This window comes from Marmota monax, unplaced genomic scaffold, assembly GCF_021218885.2.
Source record: "Marmota monax isolate L192 unplaced genomic scaffold, Marmota_monax_Labrador192_F-V1.1 WCK01_AAM20220418_F8-fsc00005, whole genome shotgun sequence".
NCBI classification, from domain to species: domain Eukaryota; kingdom Metazoa; phylum Chordata; class Mammalia; order Rodentia; family Sciuridae; genus Marmota; species Marmota monax.
This window is the reverse complement of record NW_026692254.1, coordinates 16,332,891-16,356,960: the sequence shown is the minus strand read 5'-3', so window position 1 is coordinate 16,356,960 and position 24,070 is coordinate 16,332,891. Positions and strand designations below refer to the sequence as shown.

Here is a 24,070-nt window from a genome sequence, read left to right as displayed (position 1 = left end):
TAAATTATATATCTTTTTCACAATAAAATAAAATACAGTAAAATAGACTTTGATCCCATTTTACAGACTGGGAAACTGAGAAGAAAATTAAGATTACACAGCTAGCCAGTGGTGGAGCTGGAGTTTGTACCTACTTAGAAAGTTACATCTGTTCACCTGGATGCTGGCTTCCCCACTCAGCACTCAAAACCTCAACTTTAATGACCTTTGTTTCTCACCTGATAGATAAGGTTTAGGCCTAAACAGTCTCTGTGTCACCTGCTGCTATAAAATATTCAACTTCCTAGTTCCTGGATAGATCCAGCCTTGGTTGCTAATTGGAGGTGTTTTTGAAGAGTCATTTCATCATACATAGGGATCGATATTATAATTTATAATAAAATGTTTGTGTTTGTAAATGTGTGCTTCTAAATGCCAGACATCCCTGAGAGGAGGTTGGTCTTCCTGACATCTTGTTCACACTATTAATTTGTTTGGTAAACCTTTTTTAACGGAGGGAAAAAAAAAAGAATCTGCCGTGGCCTCTGTTTATTCTAGGGTCAATAACATCAGTATTGCTTGGTAACTCATAGAAGGACACATTTCTGCGGCTGGCTCCAGACCTGCTGAACAGAAAGAGGTATGTAGGGGGCCTCAGCATTCTGAATTTGAACAAACCCCTTCCTTCAGAGCCTTCTAATGCACACTCAAAAAAAGTTTAGGGATGCTGGTTTAGGATCACCAATTTCCACCTTGGGGCACCTGAGTGAATGAGGTGTTCCTAAAATGTTGACTGGGAGCCAGGGTTAGCAGACCGGAAATCCATTAGATTAATAATAGAATGCCATTTTAAAATACTAAAGTATTTCTGGGTGCCATCTCCCTTGCAGGGGAGGACTGCAAAGAGAGGGACTTTCTAGTAGACTGGGAAGGCAGAGGGTGGGGTTCTGGCAGCCCGGGGATGGTGGGAAAAGAGGGGAGGAAGAGGGAGTAGGGAGCCCCGGGGCCTCACAACCCATCTGGTTGGAAACATCCCGCAGTGCCCCAGCCACAGGAGCCGGAGCCAATTACAAGTTTACATAATAGAACAAGTCTCCCGGGCCTCCCCTCCTCCGCCCCACCCCCGCCGGCTTTGGGGATGGGGCAGGAAACGCTTTCTCTGAAATTCAGGATCGATCTAGGATGGAAGGTGCCTTTTCTGGGTTTACATCTCGGGGCCAGTTCCCCATCTGAGAAACTTCTTGGGTCCTGCTTGGGTCCTTTGTGTTCTACAAACCTCCGGTGCCTCGCAGCCCTTTCTGCGCCCGGGAAAGGGGCCTCCACTTAAGTCCCGGAGCTAAAAGAGGAGGTGTCTGGGTCGGAGCGTTCACGCGGCTTCCCCGTGGCTCGGTGTGAACTCGAGGGCGTTTATGTAACTCCTGCCCTTCACGCAGGATCGTGTGACACACTGAATCACGGAGGAGGGGGGAGAGGAGGAAAGAGGCGGGGAGACAGGGGGCCCGTGACGCCCCGCCCACGTGACCCGTCAGATGCCAGCGTTCTAAGTTTGCACGGGCTCTTTTACCGTAAGGCTGAGGGCTTCTAATCAACATCGATTCGCAGCCATCCCTGAGTGACATTTGATATGAGCAACAGCTCAAGACTAGGAAATGGCAACGTGGATGATGATGGAGGAGTGGGGGCGGGGTGAGGGAACGCGGCTCCAGCCGCCTCTGATTTTGTTTGGAACCGGCAGGGGTTAGGCTGAGTCAAGGAAACCTACTGCAAAATTGTCAGGGAAGACAAGGTCTCTTCTCTAGAGGCCTTAAATTCCTCTGGACTGGAGGCAGAGACTCCTGGAAAGACAACAGCCCACTCAAGCTATGCTCCTTATTTGTGGATTGGTTTTAGAAGTTGCATGAGATCTGTCTGGACACCCCTTCAGGTTTAAAGTGCTAGTTCAGTGATCAGCTAGTTGCCTGTCACAACTTCCCTAGGCTCTAGCCTAAGGACCAGGGACCAGTTCCATCCCTCCCACCAGGGAATCTGTTAGGATGCAGAGTCTCTGCTGCATCTCGACCTCCAGGAGGAGATTGTACCTGGAGGATATGGCCAGGCCCCCAAGAACACAAGCTGTGGAGAAAAGTGTCCTGGCCACTGAGGGAAGGAGACTATCACAGACCTTATGTGTCCTCCTGCTGTATTCTGGAGTTCTGGGGGGCGTGAAAAGTCTTTGACTTTTTATTAGCTTAAGTATGGGAAGCTTACCTTCCAGACTCAACACAATGGGAATCAAAAAGGGCTGAATATGACACCCTTGACTATACCACTACCATGCCATAGCATCACAAGCACATCCAGCTGCCATGTGACTTATTTATTTAAAAAAAGTGGAAGGGGTTGGGGTGTAGCTCAGAAGTAGAGCTCTTGCTTAATATATGTGAGGCTCTGAACCCAGCACTGGAGCGGGGTGGGGGTGGGTGGGGGGGTGCCTGCTGGGAGAGAGGGTGGGGGGAGAAGGGAGGAAAGGAAGAAAGACAAGGTGGTTGTTAATAGTTAAATGAAACCAACAAACAAAAAGTCAGCTCCTTCCTTTCACTGGCAATAGTTAACTCCACAAGCAATTTCCTCACTTAAAAGAAAAACAAACGAAGTAGGGTGGTAGGCTTTTAAAAGAAGGAGTAGAGAGAGCTCTGGCAAGTGGAATCTGCCTTTATTTACTTTAGGGCCTTGTTAAGACACATTTGCCTTGAGATAAAAGGTTTTCTTTTGGGACAATCCCAAAATGACTTTGCTTGATTCAATTAAATAAGATCTAATGAAAGAGAAATCCAGCTTTGAGATAGGCATCATCTCACCAGGTGAGTTGTAAATACATTCTGACCAGGTTTAAGAGGCCAAGCTCTTGAAAATTTAATCTATTTTAAAAATGCATATCCTTGCCACAAATTGCTTTGAAGAAGATTGCTGCACTGATTGCATGCTGAGATAATTATTCTGTATCACCAGTTAGGGAACAAGATTTTTTTTGATAAATACTACAGTGTCAGTCTTTGTTAATGATTTGGGAGGGGAAGGAGAGAATCCCAGAAGGCTGAGGCTGGCTTTATTTGCCTGCTTCCTTTCTCTGAACTCAGGCTGTGGGAACTGGTAGAGTCTTGAACTTGAGCTTTGAACCTATTAAGTAACCTCTGCTCACCTGTCCAATCTCTAGTCCTCACGTGAAAGTGAGATTTATATACACCTGAGGTATACAGGTGGTACTGAGTCTTCACCCTCTTGTCCTTGAGACCAGGCTTTGTGATTCTGAGCAGTAGGATGCTCCTACTTTCCCTCTTTAAGGACTAGCTCCCTGGGGGCTCAAAGAGTGGGCTGAGGAATCCCTTCAGTGAATGAATCTATGCTAGTATGTTGCTGGGTAGTGATGAAGGAGAGCCCCACCCTTCCTTCCATTTTTGATAATGTGATAGGTCAGGGCTCACACATAGAGGGGCATATTTCTCCCAGTGTGTGGTCCCACTGAGCCTGGATATGACCTCACAATCTTTCTTAGAACTGCATTACGAATCCTTTCGTAGCTTCATTCTTCAAAAGCATTTATGAGGAACCCATTATAGGTCAAGTATTGATCTGATATAGATAGAGAAAGGCATATGATGGATGAATGGGAGCAAAAGCAAAGCTGTAAGCTATGAAATAAATGAAAATGGGCAATGGTTAGTGATTGGATAATGATTGGGAGGGGTAATTTTAGATTTGATAGTCAGGGTGAGCCTCTCCTTGGAGGTAACAGGAAGGTTTTCTCAAGAGCCACAGGGGAAAGCTGGTCAAAAGAACAATGAATACAAATGCCGTGGGGGCAGAAGTGAATTCAGCAAGGTTGAGGATCAGAGTCAGGAGTTGGACTGTGTGAATCACCCTTGAAGCAAGTTCTTGGCATTTATGGGGTTTCCTCTTGTGATCTCTAACTCCTGGTTTGTTAACTTTTCCTGACTGTGACCAAAATACCTGACAAGAACAAGTTAGAGGAGGAAAGATTTATTTTGGCTCATGGTTTCAAAGGATTCAGTCCCTGGTTGACTGGCTCCAAAGCAGAGATATTAGGGTGGAAGGGCACACTTCCAGGGCACGTCCCCAATGACCTACTTCCTCCAACTAGGTTCCACCTCCTAGTAGTTTGTCCAGCTATCAATGGATTAATCCACTGATGAGGTCAGAGCCTTTGTGGTCCAACCACTGCCGAAAGCTCCACTTCTGAACCTTGCGGTATTGGGGACACATGAATTTTTGTGGGGATGTTCCAGAAACAAACTATAGCACATATTTATTGGGCTGAGTGAGACTGGGACTCCCAGGTATGTAGAGTAGGGTCTGCAGCCCCATATGGCTGCTCACCTTCACCCAGATAGCATTTCTGGTGAAGGAATGGCCAGATGGCATTTCATGGGAGGTGTGTGAGGAAGAATTCTAGCATGATGGCCAGGAGAATGAGAAGATCCTCATTCAGATCACAGCTCTTTTTACTGACATTCTGAACAACAAATTATTTCACATATTCTATGCCTCAGTTTTCCCATGGAGGTAAAACTCTTCATAGGAGAGAAAACAATTCACTGAACAGCTAAGTCACCAAACAATTAATTCAGCAAATTTAGTAATTTACCAAAACATTAAACAGTTTTTCACATATTAAATGAATATGAATATTCTTCAAAAACATACACACACACACACACATATATGTATATATATATATATATATATATATATATAAAGTTAATTACAATCTATGTAGCACATTAATAGATTCCTCATGAATATTGCCATTTAGTTTAATCAAATAGAGAAAAGTATTAGGAAACAATTCCCTCCTCTATATGATTAAAACATTTCCAGCAATAATCATAAAGTGAAATGAATAACAAAAATGGTATGAAAAATGCAAACAATGAAAATTTCCTTAAATTTAATATTTGTTTATGTGATCTTTCAGTAAAAAAGAATAAAAGTAAAATGGATATTGTGCAAAAAAGGGAAAAATCTGATTATCATTTTTTATCTTCTTAAGATTAATAATCTTTATTTTGCATGGATAATTGTTCATTCTCTGAGTGAATCTTAATACAACCGAAATAATCTAAAAGAGGTAAATTTAGGCAAATACCATTTTTGTAACAATTTATTTCCTTGATTTATCCTTTTGTTTAAAGCAAACAACAATTAGAAAAGAATATATTTCAATGTCAAATTCAGTAAAATATTTCATGTATGTACTAGATAAAATTTGCACTCATGAAAAGAAAGTGTTATGCCTTGTACTTCTCACTGTTTAACTGTCTTAAATTTTAAAACACAAATAAAAGCTCATGTGGTTGCATAGAATGAGAGAATTGAAGTACCTCCAGTTCTGTTTTCCTTTTATATAATCAGTTTACTATCAGTGTTTACTTTGAATCTACACTTCAAAAGCAGGTATATGTCAATTGACAAAATCATGCTATGCACATATGTAAATATACCACAGTGAAGTCCACATTTATGTATAGCTATAAAGCATCACTTAGAAAAAAACAATAAATAAATAAAACGAAGAGCAGTAGAGGAAGGGGAACAGGGGAGGGAGGAGGGGAGGAAAAGAGGGACTGGGGACTGAAGGGAAGTAAATTATATTTCATGCATGTATGATTATGTCAAAACGAACCCCACAGTCATGTAGACCTATAATGCACTATTAAAAATATAGTTTAAAAAGCAGGTATAAGTAGTAGCAGGGGGCTGGAAATGCCAGTGGGCAGCTCTAAACTGTTACAGTGACAAACTTCTCAAACAGAACCCTGATAGCAGAGGACTGCCACGTGGGATGGACTGGGATTGTGAATTCCCTGAATTAACTTCCATATAGAATAAGATTGATTAAAAGATAAGTAATAAGAATATTTTAATTTAAAGCTTACATACATAGAGATGCCCCTTAACTTATGATCAGGAAAACCCAGCATAAGTTGAAATGCATAAGACCAACATGCATTCAATAGATTTAACCTAGCAAACTCCCTAGCTTAGCAACCGACATGTGGTAAAGTATCAGTTGTTTACTCTCATGCTTGCAGGGAAGACTGGGAGCTGTGGCTTGTTGCCACTGCCCAACATCTGAAAGAAAATGGTACTGCTTATCGCTAGCCCAGGAAAAGGTCAAAATTCAAAATTCCACATGCAGTTTCTATTGAATGCATATGTCTTTTGCACTATTGTAAAGTTGAAAAGTGTAAATCAAACAGTTATGCGTGGGGGACAGGCTGTACTTCACTCACCTCAATGATGATCCCTGCAACTGTTAAGAAAAACCAAACAAATGTTTGGGGAGGGGAAGTATATTTCATCATAGACATTATTTAGAACTGTCAAGACATGACACTGCAAAGAGAAGATCGATTTCAGTTGGTTTTATTCTTGCTTTTAAATTCTCTGTGGACAAGGTATCTCTCCTACCACTTTGCCCTCAGTGAATTTATTAGCCAGTTTTCCAATTCCTCTTTATAACTGTGATACTTAAAACAGGTATTACAAGGTACTATAAGACAGTAGAGTATCTGTGTGTATCAAGGAGGACTTCCTTGAAGAAAGAATTTTTTAAAAATTTAATGATTTGCTTATCGGAATATGCATCTTTGGGGTACAGGGTACAGTTCAGTGGTTCTTAGAATTTTCATGGAGTTTTGTAACCATCTTTAGTATCTAATTTTAGAATATTTGCATTAGTCCCCAAAGAGTACTGATGAACTGTCACTCTGCATGCCCTACTCCCCTCTAGCTGCTGCAGCCACTACTGATGTGTTTTGTGTGAAGAGATTTTTTTTTTTTTTGGTACTGGGGATTGAACTCAGGGGCACTAAGCCACTGAGCCACATCTCCATCCCTATTTTGTGTTTTATTTAGAATGGAGTCTTACTGAGTTGCTTAGCACCTCGCTTTTGCTGAGGCTGGCTTTGAACTCTCAATCCTCCTGCCTCAGCCTCCTGAGTCACTGGGATTACAGGTGTGCCCCACCAGGTGATGCTCTTGAGGTGAGATCTGAGGCATAAGTTGAAATAACTTGTCAAACAGAGAGGGGAAGACTATTTCTGGCTGACAGCCTCATGGTCAGCATCTAACAGAGGAAAGGTGCAGACAAGGAATTAACAGGGATCCTACATCACCAGAGCACAGAATATGAGGGTGAGTGTTATGGGCCAGCATGCCATTGAAATCATGGAGCTCCCCTAAAGCACTTTGTTTGTCCTAATAGCAAGGAGGCCAGAGGTTTGATACAGAACCTTCCACACAGGTATGCTGAGAAGACATTTCATAAACAAGTAAATTCATTCTTCATGACCTTTTAGAACATCATTAAGGTGCACATGTATGATCCCAGCAACCTGGGAGGCTGAGGAAGGAGGATTCCAAGTTTGAGGCCAGCCTGGGCAACATAGTGAGACTCTGTCTGAAAAAAAAAAATGGGGGAAGACTGGAAGTATAGCTCAGTGGTAAAGCACTCCTGAGTTGGATCCCCAGTATTGACAAAAAAGTCATATAGGATTACTTTTTTAAAATATTTATAATATGATGTCAGAAATATGAGGGACTTACATGCCTGCTCCTACAGTCATGGTGTAATAGTGCTATTCGTTTTCTAGAAATCCGGTTTAGACTTTTATGCTAAACAAATAGCTGAATTGTACTTGGAAGTCAGTTCTAACTTATCTCCTCAGGAAGCCCTAATTCCAAGCTTGTTGGAAATTCTTGTTGATGCTTAACAGAATGGAAGATGGAATTCAGACTAAAGATTTGGGGTGGGTGGAGACTCAGAGCATTTTTTTTCTTATTTGAATTTCTTTCTATTGATTTTTTTTTTCTGTTTTTATTTGAAATGTATTTATCCATTTGGTGTTCCAAGATAAGGTTTTGGACCCCTCTCAGGTTGTCAGACCTAGACCCCAAATCTCAGCCATTGCTTTATTGCTGGTTATTCTGTTCCATCTAATGCTCCCCATAACCACTTTGATTATTTTCTGGTATGTTCACTCACTGTTGTTTATGCAAACACATGCTAATGTAAATATGCCATCTTATGTTCTCCCTTGCTTGCGGAAAAGATAGTGTAGTTTTTTTAAAAAATTAATTAATTTTAAAAAATTTGTTCTACTTAAGGGTAGCATAGTGGAGAATAGCAAAATTCTCCACTTACTATTCTATGGAGAATTTTCCCTATTAGGCTATAGAGAGACTCCGATTCATTTTTTATAACAGTTGCATGGTATGATGTGGTTTATTTAACCAGTCTCCAATTGATGGACACTTGAAATGTTTTACATTTTTTGCCTCTTACAATAATGAATCTCATTCACGCATAATTTTATCCATTAGCAGCTGTATTGGAATGCTCAGAGGCTGGACCACTGAGCACAGGTAGTGGGTTAACCTCTTCAATATATGCTTGAGCACCAGATCATCCTACAAGACAGCTGAGCCATTTTGTTTTCCATCACTCCATTGCTCACAGACTCAATGGCAGAGTGTCTTCTCAAACTTTTTGATGGATGAAGAACAGTATTCCAGGATAGTTTTTTGTATTTTTTTGCATTTCCTTCATTAATCATAAATTTAAGATCCATTGGTATTTCTTGTTTGTGGAATCTCTATTCCAATCCTTTGCCCATTTTTATTGAGTTATTGGTTTTTCATACTCTCAATTTCTGGGAGCTCTTCACCTATTGGGCAGAAATGAATTCCAAATATATTTTCTTAATTGGTCTTTTGACTTTTCTATGATAGTCTTTACTTCTCTGGAAAGTATAAACGATTATTTTTACACAATAAAACTTCTTTATCACTTCTGGATCTTTAAGCCATATGTAAAGACATCTCCACTGCAAGCTTCCAGAGATATTTGTCCATGTTTCCTTCTTATACTTTTATAATTTCATTTTAATATCTAAATTTCAATGTATCTGGAGCTCATTCTTTATTGGATGGCTGTCCATTCAATCAGCTGTTCATTGAATAAGATCAATCTTCATTGGATGGCTGCCCACTCATTCTAGCACCATTTATTAAAAATGTTAACAATATTTACCTCCACTGAAATGAAATGCCTTCTAAATTCTTATATGTCTCTGGGTCTATTTATGGATTTTCTATATATACTTGGTACTATGATTTAAATGTGGTTTGTCTCCTACAAAACTCATTGAAATTTGGTTGCCATTGTTGGGGGATTGAGAGGCATGGTCTTTTAGAGGTGATGAGGTCATTAAGAGGGACAAATGCCTTTCTCACACGAGCAAGTTCTCATTTTCATAGGACCAAATTAGGTGCCAATGAGTGGGCTGTTAAAGAACAGCTGCCCCTCCTGGTTTGTCTCTTCCACACATGCCATCATTTGCCCTTCTGCTTTCCATGATGAGTTGAAGCAGCATGGGGCCCTTGCCAGCACCCTGCTCTTCAACTCCCCGACCTCCAGAACTAGGAGCCAAACAATAACAAAACAAAAACCACCACCAACAACAAAAACAACAGACAACAAACAAAACAAACAAACAGAAAAACACCTTCTTTCCTTATAAGTTACCCAGTCTCAAGGATTTTGTTATAGCAACAGAAGGTGGTCTTGGACATTTCACCATTTCCTCACTATTTAATGGTAAAGACTTGATGATATGTTTTTCCTAGAGGGTTAGTTCCCATCTCACTGCACTTTTTTTGTCCAGTTTTCCTGTTCAGTTTTACTTATTTGTTTTTCCCCATATAAACATTACAATCAACTTGCTTTAATGGCAGGTAAAGAAGTAGGTTTCTTCTTCATGATTATGTTACATTTCTCCTGGTTTTTGGACTCATTCACCCCTTAGTTGCTGCTATGCACACACTGGGGCTCTTGATTTGCTCTTTGGATCCCTTTTTCCCTAGTCAATGCGTTCCTTGAGACTATCTATACCAAGTCCCCCCTCATCTGCCCTTTTATATTAGCATATTCCTGGACAGGTGCAGAGCCTATGAAGATAGACATTGCTCCTGGTGCTCTTGGGATGTTCCCTCTATCACTCTCACACCCTGGAGAGAGGACAGGGCTCCTAGTTTGCCCCTACTTAGTGTGGACTGATTAAATTGAGCACAGCAGACAGCCAACAGCATGTGTAGTAGGGGTGAGGGACTAACCCAGAGACACCACTGGAGTCAAGGCTGGGGGCAGAGAGGAAATTACAAGTTGATCAGCTGCATCTGTTTCTGCATTGGCCACTTTTAGGAAGATAAGTAACATAGTAGCATTCTAATAGGGAGTGCTTTGGACATTTCCTCAGTTAGGGAACCAGTCCTAGGGAAAAGGGAATAGAAAGTGGAGGCTCTGGTTTGTTTTCCCTTAGAAGTCATCCATTCATGAGTTTTCTGCCTGCTGGACCACCCACTTCCTCCAGGGAATTGGGAGAAATGAAGCAAATATGCTCCTGGGAAGGTAGGTCCAGGAATCCCAAGACTCCTGTCTAATTCATCAGAAAGATCAGAACAGAGACCTTCACCCTTTCCTTACCAGGACCACAGCAATGTTTATGATAGAGAATGTGAAGTCAAAAACCCTAAATGGTAAAATGTGAAAAGAAAATTATTATGAGCTCCCTGTGGCAAATCTTTTATAGCTGAGTTCTTTCAGCAACTGCTTTTATTTTTCTCTTTTTAGGTAGTCACTTGGTTCTCTAGACAAGGGTGACCTCAGGGATGGTGGCAGCTGAAAATCTAGGCAAGGAATCACTTGATTACAGACATTCCCTGAGTTTTCTTTGGTTTGCTGTTCATAGGCGTTGCCTGGGCAAGCTTATTTTCATAAGCCCGTGCAGGCGGGGTCTGGTTATCTTTGCCTCCCCTTCCCCCCAAACTAGCTCAGTTCTAACACTTGGGAAGGGCTCAACGAATCATTCCTTTAATTGATCTATTGATGACCTCATTTGGGGCAGGTGTTTTCTTTCTTGAATCAGGAGGAAGCCCATCAGCAAACCCATTTAAGAGAATCCATGTGGTCGGTTAGTTGTCGGCTTTGTTCAGAAACTTTTGCTCAAAGACATGTCCTGAGCCTGCAGCTATAAATTAGCTCATGTTCTGGCACAGTCTCAGCTGTCTGTGACATCACCTCCACCTGACAGCCCTGTCTTCTTCTGAAAGATCTTGCCACATTTCTCCACCTTCCCTTAAATCTTGTTTACAGAATCATATAATACTTAACTTCTTCCTGGTCTGCTCAGAAAGTTTGGGCCACCTGCCAAAGTCTGAGCTGCCTGACCAGGCAGAGATGTGTAGGCCCCAGGAATGTGGGGCAGGTGCTTTGCTTCACCTGGGGAGACCTGTTGGTTTGTATCATTGAGGGCATCAGAATCATTGCTTGCAGTTTTAGTTTTCTGAAGGACTGAAATATTCACATAGCATCAATGTCCTACCAGCCCTGTGCTCACAGGGAGATGGTGTGTCCATCCTGGAAATGGGAGGATGCTTGAGGGCTGAGCAGGGTGGCCACATGGCTTTCTGTTGCCTTTTGCAGGCAAGAGGATAAAACAGCTGACATCTGTTTAGGGCGTGGGAATCCCACTACACTGGAAGCCTCAGATAAAGTAAACCAAAACATTTCATTAAAATTCATTTCCTTTTCTCACATCTTACTGAAAACAGAAAAATATTTCAACCTTGGCATAACTGCTGAATTATTCATCTGAAAATTAAAAACAAAACAAAATTAAAAAAAAAAACAAAATAAAACTCTGCTGTAACATAAATTGGATCCTCCTGCCCTTTGCTCTTTGCTAACTCCTTCCTCTGAAGTGAGGCTGGGGGTTGATCTCCCACTGTGGCCAGTGCCAAGGAAAGCATGTTCCCTCTTGTCATCTCATGGGGGCAATGTGGGTCCCTAGCCCTGAGGACTGCGGGTTGCCATGAACCTATGAATTCTGAGGGAAATGGGGCTCAGGGCAGGGAACACCAGAGAGGTGCAGCCACTAGCCCCGGAAGGAGGCCTCTCATGGCTCTCTGAGTTAGGGGCCAGCCAGTAGGAAAGCCAATGACATACCACCATGTGACCCAGTGCCAAGTGGTGCTCCTGGGCAATCCCCCTGCAGCTACCTGTGTCTTCTTCCTGGAGGCTGATGCTGAAAGACAGCAGCAGAGACCTGGAGCTCACTTTATTTGACTCACTTGTGGGCAGGCACTTACTTAGCAACACAGGGAATGGGGCAGTTAGGGACTGTCCTCTGGATGCCTCCTCTTGGGGTTATTCATTTGGGACTTTTCCATTTGAAGGCTGTCTCTGGTGCTCATCTTAACCAGATGGTATTTGTTTAATAGTTTGGGGGAGGAGACTTTCTTGGCCCCAGACATGGGCTTTTGGGTTTGCTGACATCTCTAGATCTGGCTGCTCTATCAGTTTGTGGCCTTTCTTCTGATCTTCCTCCATACCCCTTAGAGACCCTCCTTTTCTTGTCCCCTCAGATAAACAGAGGCTCTCTTCATGAGCCCTGCATCTGTAGTGACTATATTTTCTGAATCTAAAAGCAAACCATGTGTGCGTGAGAATTCTTGGGGTTTTGAGGGAAGTAGATCTTTGAAATCACAGCTTCTCAGGGAAGCGCATGGTGTGTGTACCTCTGCTCATGTGGCCTTGCAATAATGGGGCTTCCGTTTCGGATATGGTCAGACTAGTGGCATGTGTTTTCATTTTACTTGTTTCCTAGGTTTCTGCCTCATGAAATCTATTTGTTTCAGTCACTGCAAAGTAGTTTGTACATGACAATTAAGTCTTCTTGCACTGATGGCCCAGGTACCTTAGAAGTTCTAGGTAAGCCAGATGACCCAGACACCAACAGCCACCTCCACACATTCTAAATCGGGGGAGTGCTAAGAACCCACCTCTTGCTTTGATTCTGGCAAAAGGCCCTCCCCCCAGAAAGCGGTCGAACTATTTACTGTAACTATTATCCCCAGGATTATTGTCAATGTCAATAATCCTGGGGATACTCAACTGTGTTTCATTTTGTTGCACAAATAAAGCCTAAGGAGAGGTGAGAGATTCTGGCTTCCCCTAAAATACTCACTCACAGGCTATAGACATTTTTATGAGAAGAGGATTCTTAAAGTGAAGGTGTGGTCCTTGAATACTGTGATCCATACCAGGTGTGTTGACTGTAGTACCAAAAGGGTTTCAGAGAGAGAGAGAGAGAGAGAGAGACCTGGGGCCCCAGGGGGAGAATAGATGGGCAGAGTAGGGTGGGCCTGGAATGGGAAAAGTCAAAATAGAGATGGAGCCAAGAGCTGAGACCAGCTGACCAACCCCTTTCTGGATAGTTGGGACAAGCTTACCTCAAACCTGGTGATGAGTGGAGCTAGGCCACATGAATTTGTTTCCTAGAGTCACCATAACAAGGTACCCCAGCACAGGCTGGGTAGCTTATTGTTTCACTGTTTGGAGGCCAGAAGTCTGAAATTTAGGAGCTAGTGAGGGAGAATCTTTAGGGAGCTTTGAGAGAGAATCTGTTCCAGGTCTCTCTCTTACCTTCTGGTGATTTGTTGGCAGTAACTGATGGTCCTGAGTCTACAGATGCTTAGCCTGTCTATCTGCCGTGGGTGTTCTTGGGGTGTGTATGTGTATTTGTGTAGGTGTCCAAATTTCCCTTTTATAAGGACATCAGTCATCTTGGAGAAGGGACCCATCCGATGTGACCTCCTCTTAACTAATTCCATCAGTAACAACCCTATTTCCAAATGATGTCTCATTTACAGATACGAGGGATATGACTTCAACATATAAATTGGGGGGCGGTAAAATTCAACCCATAACACCGGGTCTTTTGGGTGAGGTAAGGCCTGGATCATGCCTCGGCAGTCAATCAGAAATGGGATTTTGGGGGAGGGAGGGGTGAGGAGGGGCCACAGGGGCAGGAAAGATGGTGGAATGAGATGGACATCGTTACCCTAGGTACATGTATGACTGCACATATGGTGCAATGCTACATCATGTACAGCCAGAGAAATGAAAAGCTGTGCTGCAATTGTGTACAATGACTCAAACTGCATTGTTGTCATGTATACCTAATTAGAATAAATAAATATTTTTTTAAAAGAAAGAAATGGGGTTTGGGGTGGGAGTAGGGTCCCAGGAAGCAATAAGAAAATTGTGATTCCAGGGGCTGAAAAAATCAAGGAAAGAAGAGGGAGTAGCTGAGGCTCAAATGAAGACGGGTTTCTGGCCCAGAGCTCCTGAATGGTTTGGAGAAGCGGGGCCCATGCAAGGTTGCTCTCCTTGATTCTTCAGCCTCAGTCCTGGAGGTCATTCAGGTTCTTGCATACTTCCTAAAGTATGCATCTGGAAATGGGGCATTCAAGCTATGAAGGAGTAGCACCCAACATTCATAACCTCAGGGATGCCCCTAATGGGGTTCCCTAATGGCACATTAATGGAAATGGTGGTAAGGCCAGTGTGCCTCAGTAAGACTGAGAAGATAAATTAGCAGTCATGGAAAATGAGCCTCACCTAGGCTGTTTGGCACTGTGGCATAAACTGTTTTTTCCCCCAATCTCTAGTCTCTTTTTCTTCTACAGTAATAAATTTCCTGATTTTTAGCCAGGCATATAGTCCCGACTAAAATAAATTAAAACTACTTTTCAGCCTCTCTTGCAACTATGTGATCATGTGACTAAATTCTGACCAATGAGAAATAAATAGAAGTTCCTGGGGGAATTTCTGCCCTTGGGAACATTCTGCTTCAAGGAAACCTTCCTTTTTACTTCGTCCTTTCTCTCCTCCTGTCCTCTTTCCATAACTCTCTATTATTGAGCATTTAATATAAATCAGATACTTTTCTACACACTTTAAGAATTTTACTTTAAGAATATCACTGTTTCTCAAAAACTCAGAAGTTTTCTTTTCAAATTTTATGTATTTTTTTGATACTTGGGATTGAACCCAGGGGTGCTCTACCACTGAGTCACATCCATAGCCCTTTTTATTTATTTTGTGACAGGGTCTCACTAAGTTTATGAGTGCCTCCCTAAGTTGCCCATATTGGCCTTGAACTTGTGATCCTCCTGCCTCAGCCTCCCAAGTCACCTGGGATTAAAGGCATGCACCACCATGCCTCAATTGAAGTAAGTATTCTTATTTTATTTTATTTTTTCTGTTTTACAGATGAGGAGACTGAAGTACACATGGCACGTGTTCTTATTTCTGTTTGTTTTTTTGTTTGGGGTTTGTTTTTCCTTCCTCGGTCTGGTAGATGCAAATATCCAAACTGACCCAGGAGCTGAATTATTTAGAGAGTGATGACACATTCAGAATTTAGCTCAGTGGCTCTTCAGGTTGCCAACTAGAAAGCAGCTTTGCTGGCTGCCACTTTTGATCCAGGGCCAGACCCTGAGGGTGACACATCACTGAACTGCAAGGAGCCTGGAGAATCATGGGTCCCTGTAGCAGAGACTGCTCTCCAAAGCTATTTGTCCTTCTTCTGTGGCACAAAGCTAGACTGTATTCTTCAGCCTCCCTTGGAGCTTCTAATAATTTCTAGCCAATGGAATGGGATGGAATTTGCATAGAAATGATGGGTGCCTCTTTTAGAGATGGTCCTTTATAATCCACACCCCCTCCCCTGTCTCTGCCCATCATCTGGCTACATGCACAGGATTCTGAGGATTTAGAAAACAGAAGATGGTAGAAATCTGTTTTCCTGGTTCTTTGACTAGATTTCATTAAATGGCTTATTTAACTAAGATTTAGTCTAGTAAGCTTACAATCGGCTAGAACTTCATGAAGGAAAAATGCCTGCTGATGAGGAACACGTACATTGGACAGTTGAATAACCATGGGAAACAACTTTTCTTATATTAAGACATTAAAATTTACAGGCTTGTTTGTCACCACAGATAGCATTGACCTGAAAGGTCCTCAAGACCATTATGCAATAAGCTAGCCATACTAATCCTGAAGAGCCCACACTGGGACTTCTAGATGACGAAAAACAAATCTCACTTCTTGCATTTTCTCTATATAACTTCTATAATTCCTACTTGTTACTTGATATTTCCATCTATCTACAGATGAGTATAATCTCAAAAGAGAAAGTGATGGTTACCTTGATCCCTCTTGCTGCTTCCCTAACTTTGTTTTTTGTATCTGTTTTGTTCCAGTGGCATCTAACTTCGACCTTTGGGTTTCCAATAAATTTTAATTTTGCCAGCTTTGACCCTCAGAGTCTCCAAAATGCCATTTACACCAAGAATGCTGTTTGATGCTTCTAGCCCAGGTTATTTCAGGTAACCAGCCCTTCTACCTTAAAGGGCTGGGCACCTTGACATGCAAATATCCACACTAACCTGACAGATGATTCAATTAGTGGATGACAACTTATATTCAGCATTTATTATAGCAGCCTTTCAGGTTAAGATCCTCCCAGCTGACTATTTAAAAAACTTTGTACAAATTCTTTTTTTTTTTATTGTTGGTTGTTCAAAACATTACAAATTTCTTGACATATCATATTCCACACTTTGATTCAAGTGGGTTATGAACTCCCACCTTCACCCCATACACAGATTGCAGAATCACATCAGTTACACATCCATTGATTTACATATTGCCATACTAGTGTCTGTTGTGCTCCGCTGCCTTTCCCATCCTCCACCCTCCCCCCTCCCACCTCTCCCCTCCCCTCCCCTCCTCTCTCTCTACCCCCTCCACTGTATAACCCTGAGGGTCTCCTTCCATTTCCATGCAATTTCCCTTCTCTCTCCCTTTCCCTCCCACCTCTCATCCCTGTTAAATGTTAATCTTCTTCTCCTGCTCTTCGTCCCTACTCTGATCTTAGTTACTCTCCTTATATCAAAGAAGACATTTGGCATTTGTTTTTTAGGGATTGGCTAGCTTCACTTAGCATAATCTGCTCTAATGCCATCCATTTCCCTGCAAATTCTATGATTTTGTCATTTTTTAATGCAGAGTAATACTCCATTGTGTATAAATGCCACATTTTTTTAATCCATTCGTCTATTGAAGGGCATCTAGGTTGGTTCCACAGTCTTGCTATTGTGAATTGTGCTGTTATGAACATCGATGTAGCAGTGTCCCTGTAGCATGCTCTTTTTAGGTCTTTAGGGAATAGACCAAGAAGGGGAATAGCTGGGTCAAATGGTGGCTCCATTCCCAGCTTTCCAAGAAATCTCCATACTGCTTTCCAAATTGGCTGCACCAATCTGCAGTCCCACCAGCAATGTACAAGTGTACCCTTTTCCCCACATCCTCGCCAGCACTTGTTGTTGTTTGACTTCATAATGGCTGCCAATCTTACTGGAGTGAGATGGTATCTTAGGGTGGTTTTGATTTGCATTTCTCTGACAGCTAGAGATGGTGAGCATTTTTTCATGTACTTGTTGATTGACTGTATGTCCTCCTCTGAGAAGTGTCTGTTCAGGTCCTTGGCCCATTTGTTGATTGGGTTGTTTGTTCTCTTATTGTCTAATTTTTTGAGTTCTCTGTATACTCTGGATATTAGGGCTCTATCTGAAGTGTGAGGAGTAAAGATTTGTTCCCAGGGTGTAGGCTCCCTATTTACCTCTCTTATTGTTTCTTTTGCTGAGAAAAAACTTTTTAGTTTGAGTAAGTCCCATTTGTTGATTCTAGTTATTAACTTTTGTGCTATGGGTGTCCTATTGAGGAATTTGGAGCCCGACCCCACCGAATGTAGATCGTAGCCAACTTTTTCTTCTATCAGACGGCGTGTCTCTGATTTGATATCAAGCTCCTTGATCCATTTTAAATTCACTTTTGTGCATGGCGAGAGAAAGGGATTCAGTTTCATTTTGTTGCATATGGATTTCCAGTTTTCCCAGCACCATTTGTTGAAGATGCTATCCTTCCTCCATTAAAAAAAAAAAAAAAACCAAGAACAACTAACTTCATTAAGACTCAAATATATTCCATATAGTCACAAGCAGGTCCTGCAAATAGCAAGATGACTATGACACCTGGTCATGAACCAGGTATTGCTTCCTCCAGGTCTGTAAAATCTCATCCTTCCTTTAGCCTTCCATGAATAAACCACAACTCTTGATAAATCTTGCCTTTTCAGCAAGTTGGAATAAATGCTCATACTCTAGAAATCTCCCAGGATCTAGACAGCATGGAACACTGGGTGGGCTAGGAGATCAGCCATTGGAATGGTGGAAAGAGAGCAAGCTGGAAACTAGACAGACCCAATTTTCAATCCCAACTCTACTAAAATGCTCAGGTTTTTCATTTGCAAAATGAGGCATATTCGTACCTTGTGCAAACTAGATGTATCGAATATGGTTATTTGGGGAAGTGACTGAAGTTCTCTTGCCTTGCAAAATTTTGCATGGCTTGATGTTGTTTTGTCCTCTTCTTATTCTACTTCTGGAGCCATTGACTCTAGTTAGAATCCCAATCCTGCCACTGAAGGAGGTATATGACTTGTTCAATTAATTTAATCTCTTTATACAGTTTTCTAGTTTTTAAAAGGGGGATACTAATAGTACTGCTGTGAGGCTCCAGTTATTTAAAGTATGTTTGGCATGTAGAGCAGAGTTAAGTGCAGAGAAGTATCCAATAAACTATTCTTATCCTATGAAGGGATTACTTGCCACATCTTGTCTCTCTTTATGGACTGAAAACTCCTTGGATCCTAAAACCTCTGCTCTACTCTTTACCAACTGCAAACATCCATTTGCTATTAGTCTTAGTCCTTGGGATGTTCAGTCCATTTGTATGGACTTCCTGGCCAATTTGCTCATGCCAGGCAGGGTAGGGTATGACCCGTTTCTAAGAGGATAAACCTTTTGACATTCACTTAGCTTCTGAAACCCAGGGGCCATCTCTAAGTAGATGGAGTCCTGTAGTTGTCTGTGCCTGAAGCCCTGGTCCATCTGTTACCAGAAAGAAATCTTACTGCTAAATAATCACTCATCCATGCAGAATCTAGATCTACTGTGTGAGATGTTTTTAATCATTTCCTGATGAGTTACTTACCAGTCCAAACAGATGTGCATCTAGGGGGCTGGTTATCCTCTTTGGTGTTCTCTCTCATGTTCCTCCTCCAGCATCTTCTCAATCTCTCTCTCTTTTTCTTTCTCTCAGCCCTGACTCCTCACTACTCCACATTCACCAGAGTTTCTCAGTTTGAGGCCTGCTGGATCCATCAAGTTTTCCTCTTTCAGAAATTGGAAATCGGAGAGAGGTGGCTTCAGATGCCCAAGGATGGGAAACCTACCTGTCGCACAATTTTTCTTTGGCTGCTATCAACCTCTCATTTTGCAGGCTCTGATCCCAGGCTCAGCCTCTTCTTCTAGCTGAAGCCAACCTCCTAGGAGAAGGATGCAAGGAGGAAACCATCCTGCCTGGAGTGCAGATAAAACCACCATCAGAGTCTCCTGTAATGTCACTGTTCTTCAGCCCCATGGCTCACAGCACTCACCTTCATGTCCAGGATGAGGTCTGCACTCCATGGATCTTAGATCTCCTTCTTCCCCTTCTTCCACCCCTGCCTGGAGCTTTCCTTCACCCAGCTGATTCCCAGAGAGACCATCCTGGGGCCTGTTTCCAAGTTGTCACAAGAAAGGTTTTTCTTAGTCCCCAGAATGGTGGGATGCAAACCATTGATTACCCCATGGACTGTTTGAGCAGGACCAAGTTTTGACATCCCAGAGGAAGGGCCTATCCTTGCACTAGGAGGCTCAGGTAGAGAGATGACCCAGCTTGGGGGTCTTCTCTGTGTGAGCAAGACCACCATGGGGGATCTACATTCACAGGTGTGTCTATCTCCCTGTATGTCCCAGCATATGCACCATCAGGAACCTGAATTTCTCTCCTCTTTCCCCTGTGTGAAGACTCACCAATGAATCCCACCTTAGGAAGGACACGGAACATTGGATTGAGCTTTCCCATCGCCTGAGAGCAAAAGGCTACATCCTCATAATGTTTTTTTCAGTGTGATAATTAGACTTTTTCTTTTTTACAATCTCAGATAACCTGGAGATAGATAGATATATTTATCTAACTCCGGGTTTTGTTATCTTTGAGGACTACTTGATATGTAATTAAGTTAAAAAAAAAAGGCTTAACTGATAGCTAACCAGCCATTGCAAGTCAACAGAGACATGAGTTATCCTTTTTAGATCCACTGGGGGAGCAAAGGCACAGGAATTAGGAAAAAATTCTACAAAGGGCACTGACACATATCATTAAATACAAATGTGAGCAGCCTTGATTACAAGTGTTGTTGTCCTCTCTTAGCAGGCGCACACCCCGAACTTTCGTTAACCCCAGGGAGCTGAATAGCAGCTTGTCCAACCGAGGTGCCGAGGTGCCAGTGCCGTGCATTTTGTCAAAGCCTGCCTTAATGAAAAAGGCAGGGCCACCTACCATGAACTTCTCTCTGTGACTTCATTCTTCAGCCGTGCTCAAGTGTAAATAAACTTGTTTACCAGGATCAGAATGGCCATGTTAATGAAGTCTTATTTGTGTCACCACAATGACAAGTAATCTGTGCAAAGTTGAATTCAGGAGAGTGGAGGAAACCAGAGAAATTGTATTTTTGTTCTGAAGTTTCTGTACAGATGTCTTTGGGCCAAAGTTAGTACAGTCAATATTCGCCTTTTCTTTTGATTGTGTGTCCATGGTAGAGAAAAACCTTGTTACTGTGCCTAATGTGGTAAACAAAATTATACTGTACGCCATGAGAAGAAAAGTGAAATAAGAAGCATTGATGAATGTACCAAGGGGTGTAACCTCAGTGGTTAGTGTGTGGTTTTTATGAAATGAATGCATGAATATGCGGACCCTAATTATTACTTTCAATTGACAAAGTATGGTGAATATAGAGAACATTGCAGTACAGCTTTGGCTGAGTCTCAAAGCAACTTTAGAAGTAAATATAGAAATTCTTGTGTACGTTGTATTATATGAAAAGATCATTTTAAAAAAATTGAGACTATTTGTTTATACCTTATTGAGTGGATCTGCAGGATGATCAATTTTGTTTGTTTGTGTTGTTCTTTAGTAGGGATCAACAAACTATTGTTTGTTGTGGGCCCAATGAGGCCCACTGTGGCCCACTGCTTACTTTTATAAATAAAGTTTTATTGTAAAAAGACGCATTCATTGTTTGTGGCTGCTTCATCTATAATGGCAGAGTTGAATAGTTTTGACAGAGGACATATGATCCATGAGGCCTAAAATATTCATTATGTGTTCTTTTTACAGAAAAAGCTCACCAGCCTATGTTCTATTGGAAAGAGTTATTTCAAAGAAGGTTCACGTACTGTCGGTGAATTGATGCCCAGATGGAGTCGGGAAAGAAAAAGTCACATGCCAAGATAATGGGAAGGAAGAAACAGAATAGAACATAGGCAGGGAAAATTGGGCCCTTCCATCAGAGATGGGTTCCAATGTGAACAGGGCGAGGAGAAAGTTACGTGGGTTGTGATTCCATTCTTTAATAAGTAGTCTATGTGGAGTAAATATCTAAATGGAAATGCTGGGTACAAAGAGAAATTACCATGTAGGTTTTTATGGAGGTATTAAACATTTTATCAACTCATGGGATCTCTGACTCACAAATAAATCATGTCAGGGTCAGAACCTCAGTAGAGCACAACATCTCACTGGAAGCTCCGCCATGGGAGGGAAGGTTCCTAACTTTCTCTGGTCCTCTGGTGGAGGTATTTAAAGCAGCTGTGTTCTCTGACTTTTAAGGCTTTGCAAGAAGGCCATCCCTGCATTTGTGCTGTAGCTGCAAATTGTGAGAAAAGAAACATGGAGCATCATTTTTTTTTCCCTCAGGCCAAAGGGACCTATTGCCTAATAGGGTTCATTATATTAAGCCAGTGCCTACCTGCTTAATAATTCTGTGTCTGGATTCAGGAGCCCAGTGGATCATAAAGTGGGTGCCAACCAGGAATTTTACTGGAGATGGGTCTTTGAATTCCAAAGGTGAGGTTGTGAGGTTGCTCTGGGTAGACGCTAAATGATGTGACTATTAATACAGCAAGGACTCGTTAGCTCAGAGAGCCCAAATGAGTGGGCCCTCTTAGTCACACAGAAAGTGACTTGTAGTTCAAAACTTTTACTGTTGCTTTCTCTTTTCTGCTCTCTTGGTGAGAAGAGGGCTGAGTACACAGTCTAGACGTAATAGGGCTGTGTGCTCATCAACAATAGTGATAGTGGCTAACCTTTACCTCAGGCTCTGCCCTGAGTGCTTTCCATGAGCTAACCCTCTCTGTGCACACAATAGTACTGTGAGGAGTTCCTAGCAACATCCCCATGTCATAAATGAGGAAACTGAGGCATAGAGAGGGTAAGGAACTTGGGGAAATCTAGGCAGTGTGGCTCCAGAGTTCATGCTTGAAAAGATTAAAAAACAAACAAACAAAAAACTCAGAACAACAACAACAACAAACAAGTGAAGATCTCAGGTAATAGAATTGGATTAATTATAATCCTTGTCCATAACACACTTTCTCATGCCTAGGTCCTCTTTTACTTACAGTTAATGAAGTTACAAATCATTTACCACATACACACATGCACACGTAACAATCCTTGACTCCCACAGAAGCAGACATGGAGACAGGGTTTTGAGTGTAGGTGGTTTATTTGGAAGGTGATGGAAAAAGCAAAAGAGTGGGGAAGTGAGACAAGGAAAAAGAAGGCAGACAGTAAAAGAAACATTCCAGAGCCACAGCCACAGAGGGTAACTGGAGTTTAACCCGTGGGAAACACATGCTTTAGAAGTGCCGGGTACATCCCAGGGGTGAGAGAATGGGAGTCTTTATACACCAACGCCAGTCACTTGTGGTTGATGCATTCTCAAGAACAGAGATGCAGATCCGGGTAGTTGGGAGTTTTCAAGGAAACATGAGAAAACTGTCCACAGCACTGGTTCTCAATCCTTTGTTTTTCATCATTGCCAACCTTAAGGATCTTTTAAAAACATTTTCCTAATTGCCTCCCCACCACAGTTTCTATACTGTGCCCCCTTGAAAAGCCACAAACAATCTGATGCCTGTATACATCAGGCCCCACAGCATCCTGCCCATGTCTCCTATCCCTGTTCATTGAGGTGACTCAGTGCTGGAGTGGTGAATCCATAGGAACAGAAAGATAAAGGGACCACTTCACTTCATTCTTTTAGGATAAGAAGTCGGGGGTGGGGGCAGGGGAGCAAGAGATAGAAAAGGCAACCAGATTTGAAGCAAATGATTAGCAATAATCATCACTACAGCAGAAAGGAGTCTACAATTTTCATTATTTTCAGAAGACTGTTCAGTTTCAGTGTCCCCAAAAGGAGCCCTGGCACAAAGCAATTAGACCTGCCTTGGTATTTCTTTGCTGTTGAAATCAGATCGTAGAGAGGATGTGAACAGCCCTCTCTCTGCCTGAGTCCCACCACAATCTCACACCAATGTCAAGCTAACTTCTCATGTTCCCAAATCGAAAAGTAGTTGAACAGATGGTGGCTGACACCTTTCTCAGGAATCCTGGAAACCCACCAGTCTACCCACTGAGGCACGAAAAAAAAAAAAAAAAGAAAAAGAAGAAGAAGAAAAGGGATCTGAAAATGTGGTGTAGAAAAGAAAAAGAAAAAAAAAGAGGAAATGGGATGAGCCCAAGAGAAGCCCATTCTGCCTGGTGGGATGGAGCAGCATTCTCTCTGTGTTTTCACATGCCAGGAGATTGGGATGGGGGCTGGGCACCTGCAATCTTCAAGGTGAGAGATGCCGCTGCAGTCAGGAAGTGGAGACCAAACAGCATCCTGACCAAACCCAGTCACTCAGAAAACTTCTCCAGAGATTCCAGAGATGAGGTGGAGCAAAGCATTCCAAATTTTTATGCTTGCCTTAAAATAACAGAATTTCTTCCAGGTTCTAAATGGAAGCTTAAGTTGTGAAAACTAGATCATAAAAAGAAAAAAAAAAAAGTGAAGAGAAGAAAAGGAAAATCAATGCAATATGGTACCTTCTTTTTCCTTGAGAAAGCAAAACTCACTACAAATCTATATCATCTTTAGCACTGAAGATCAAGCAAGCACTTTTTTTT

The 24,070-nt window shown here is 42.1% G+C and overlaps 1 long non-coding RNA gene across 1 annotated transcript; it reads left to right on the top strand.

Annotated features, from left to right (window-relative positions):
- Positions 1–567: 567 nt before the first annotated feature.
- On the top strand, positions 568–19,466 carry LOC131424023 (uncharacterized). The gene is made up of 3 exons (XR_009226395.1): positions 568–619; positions 14,991–15,114; positions 19,112–19,466. It is a non-coding gene; the product is annotated as an uncharacterized LOC131424023 (long non-coding RNA).
- The last annotated feature ends 4,604 nt before the right edge of the window (positions 19,467–24,070 follow it).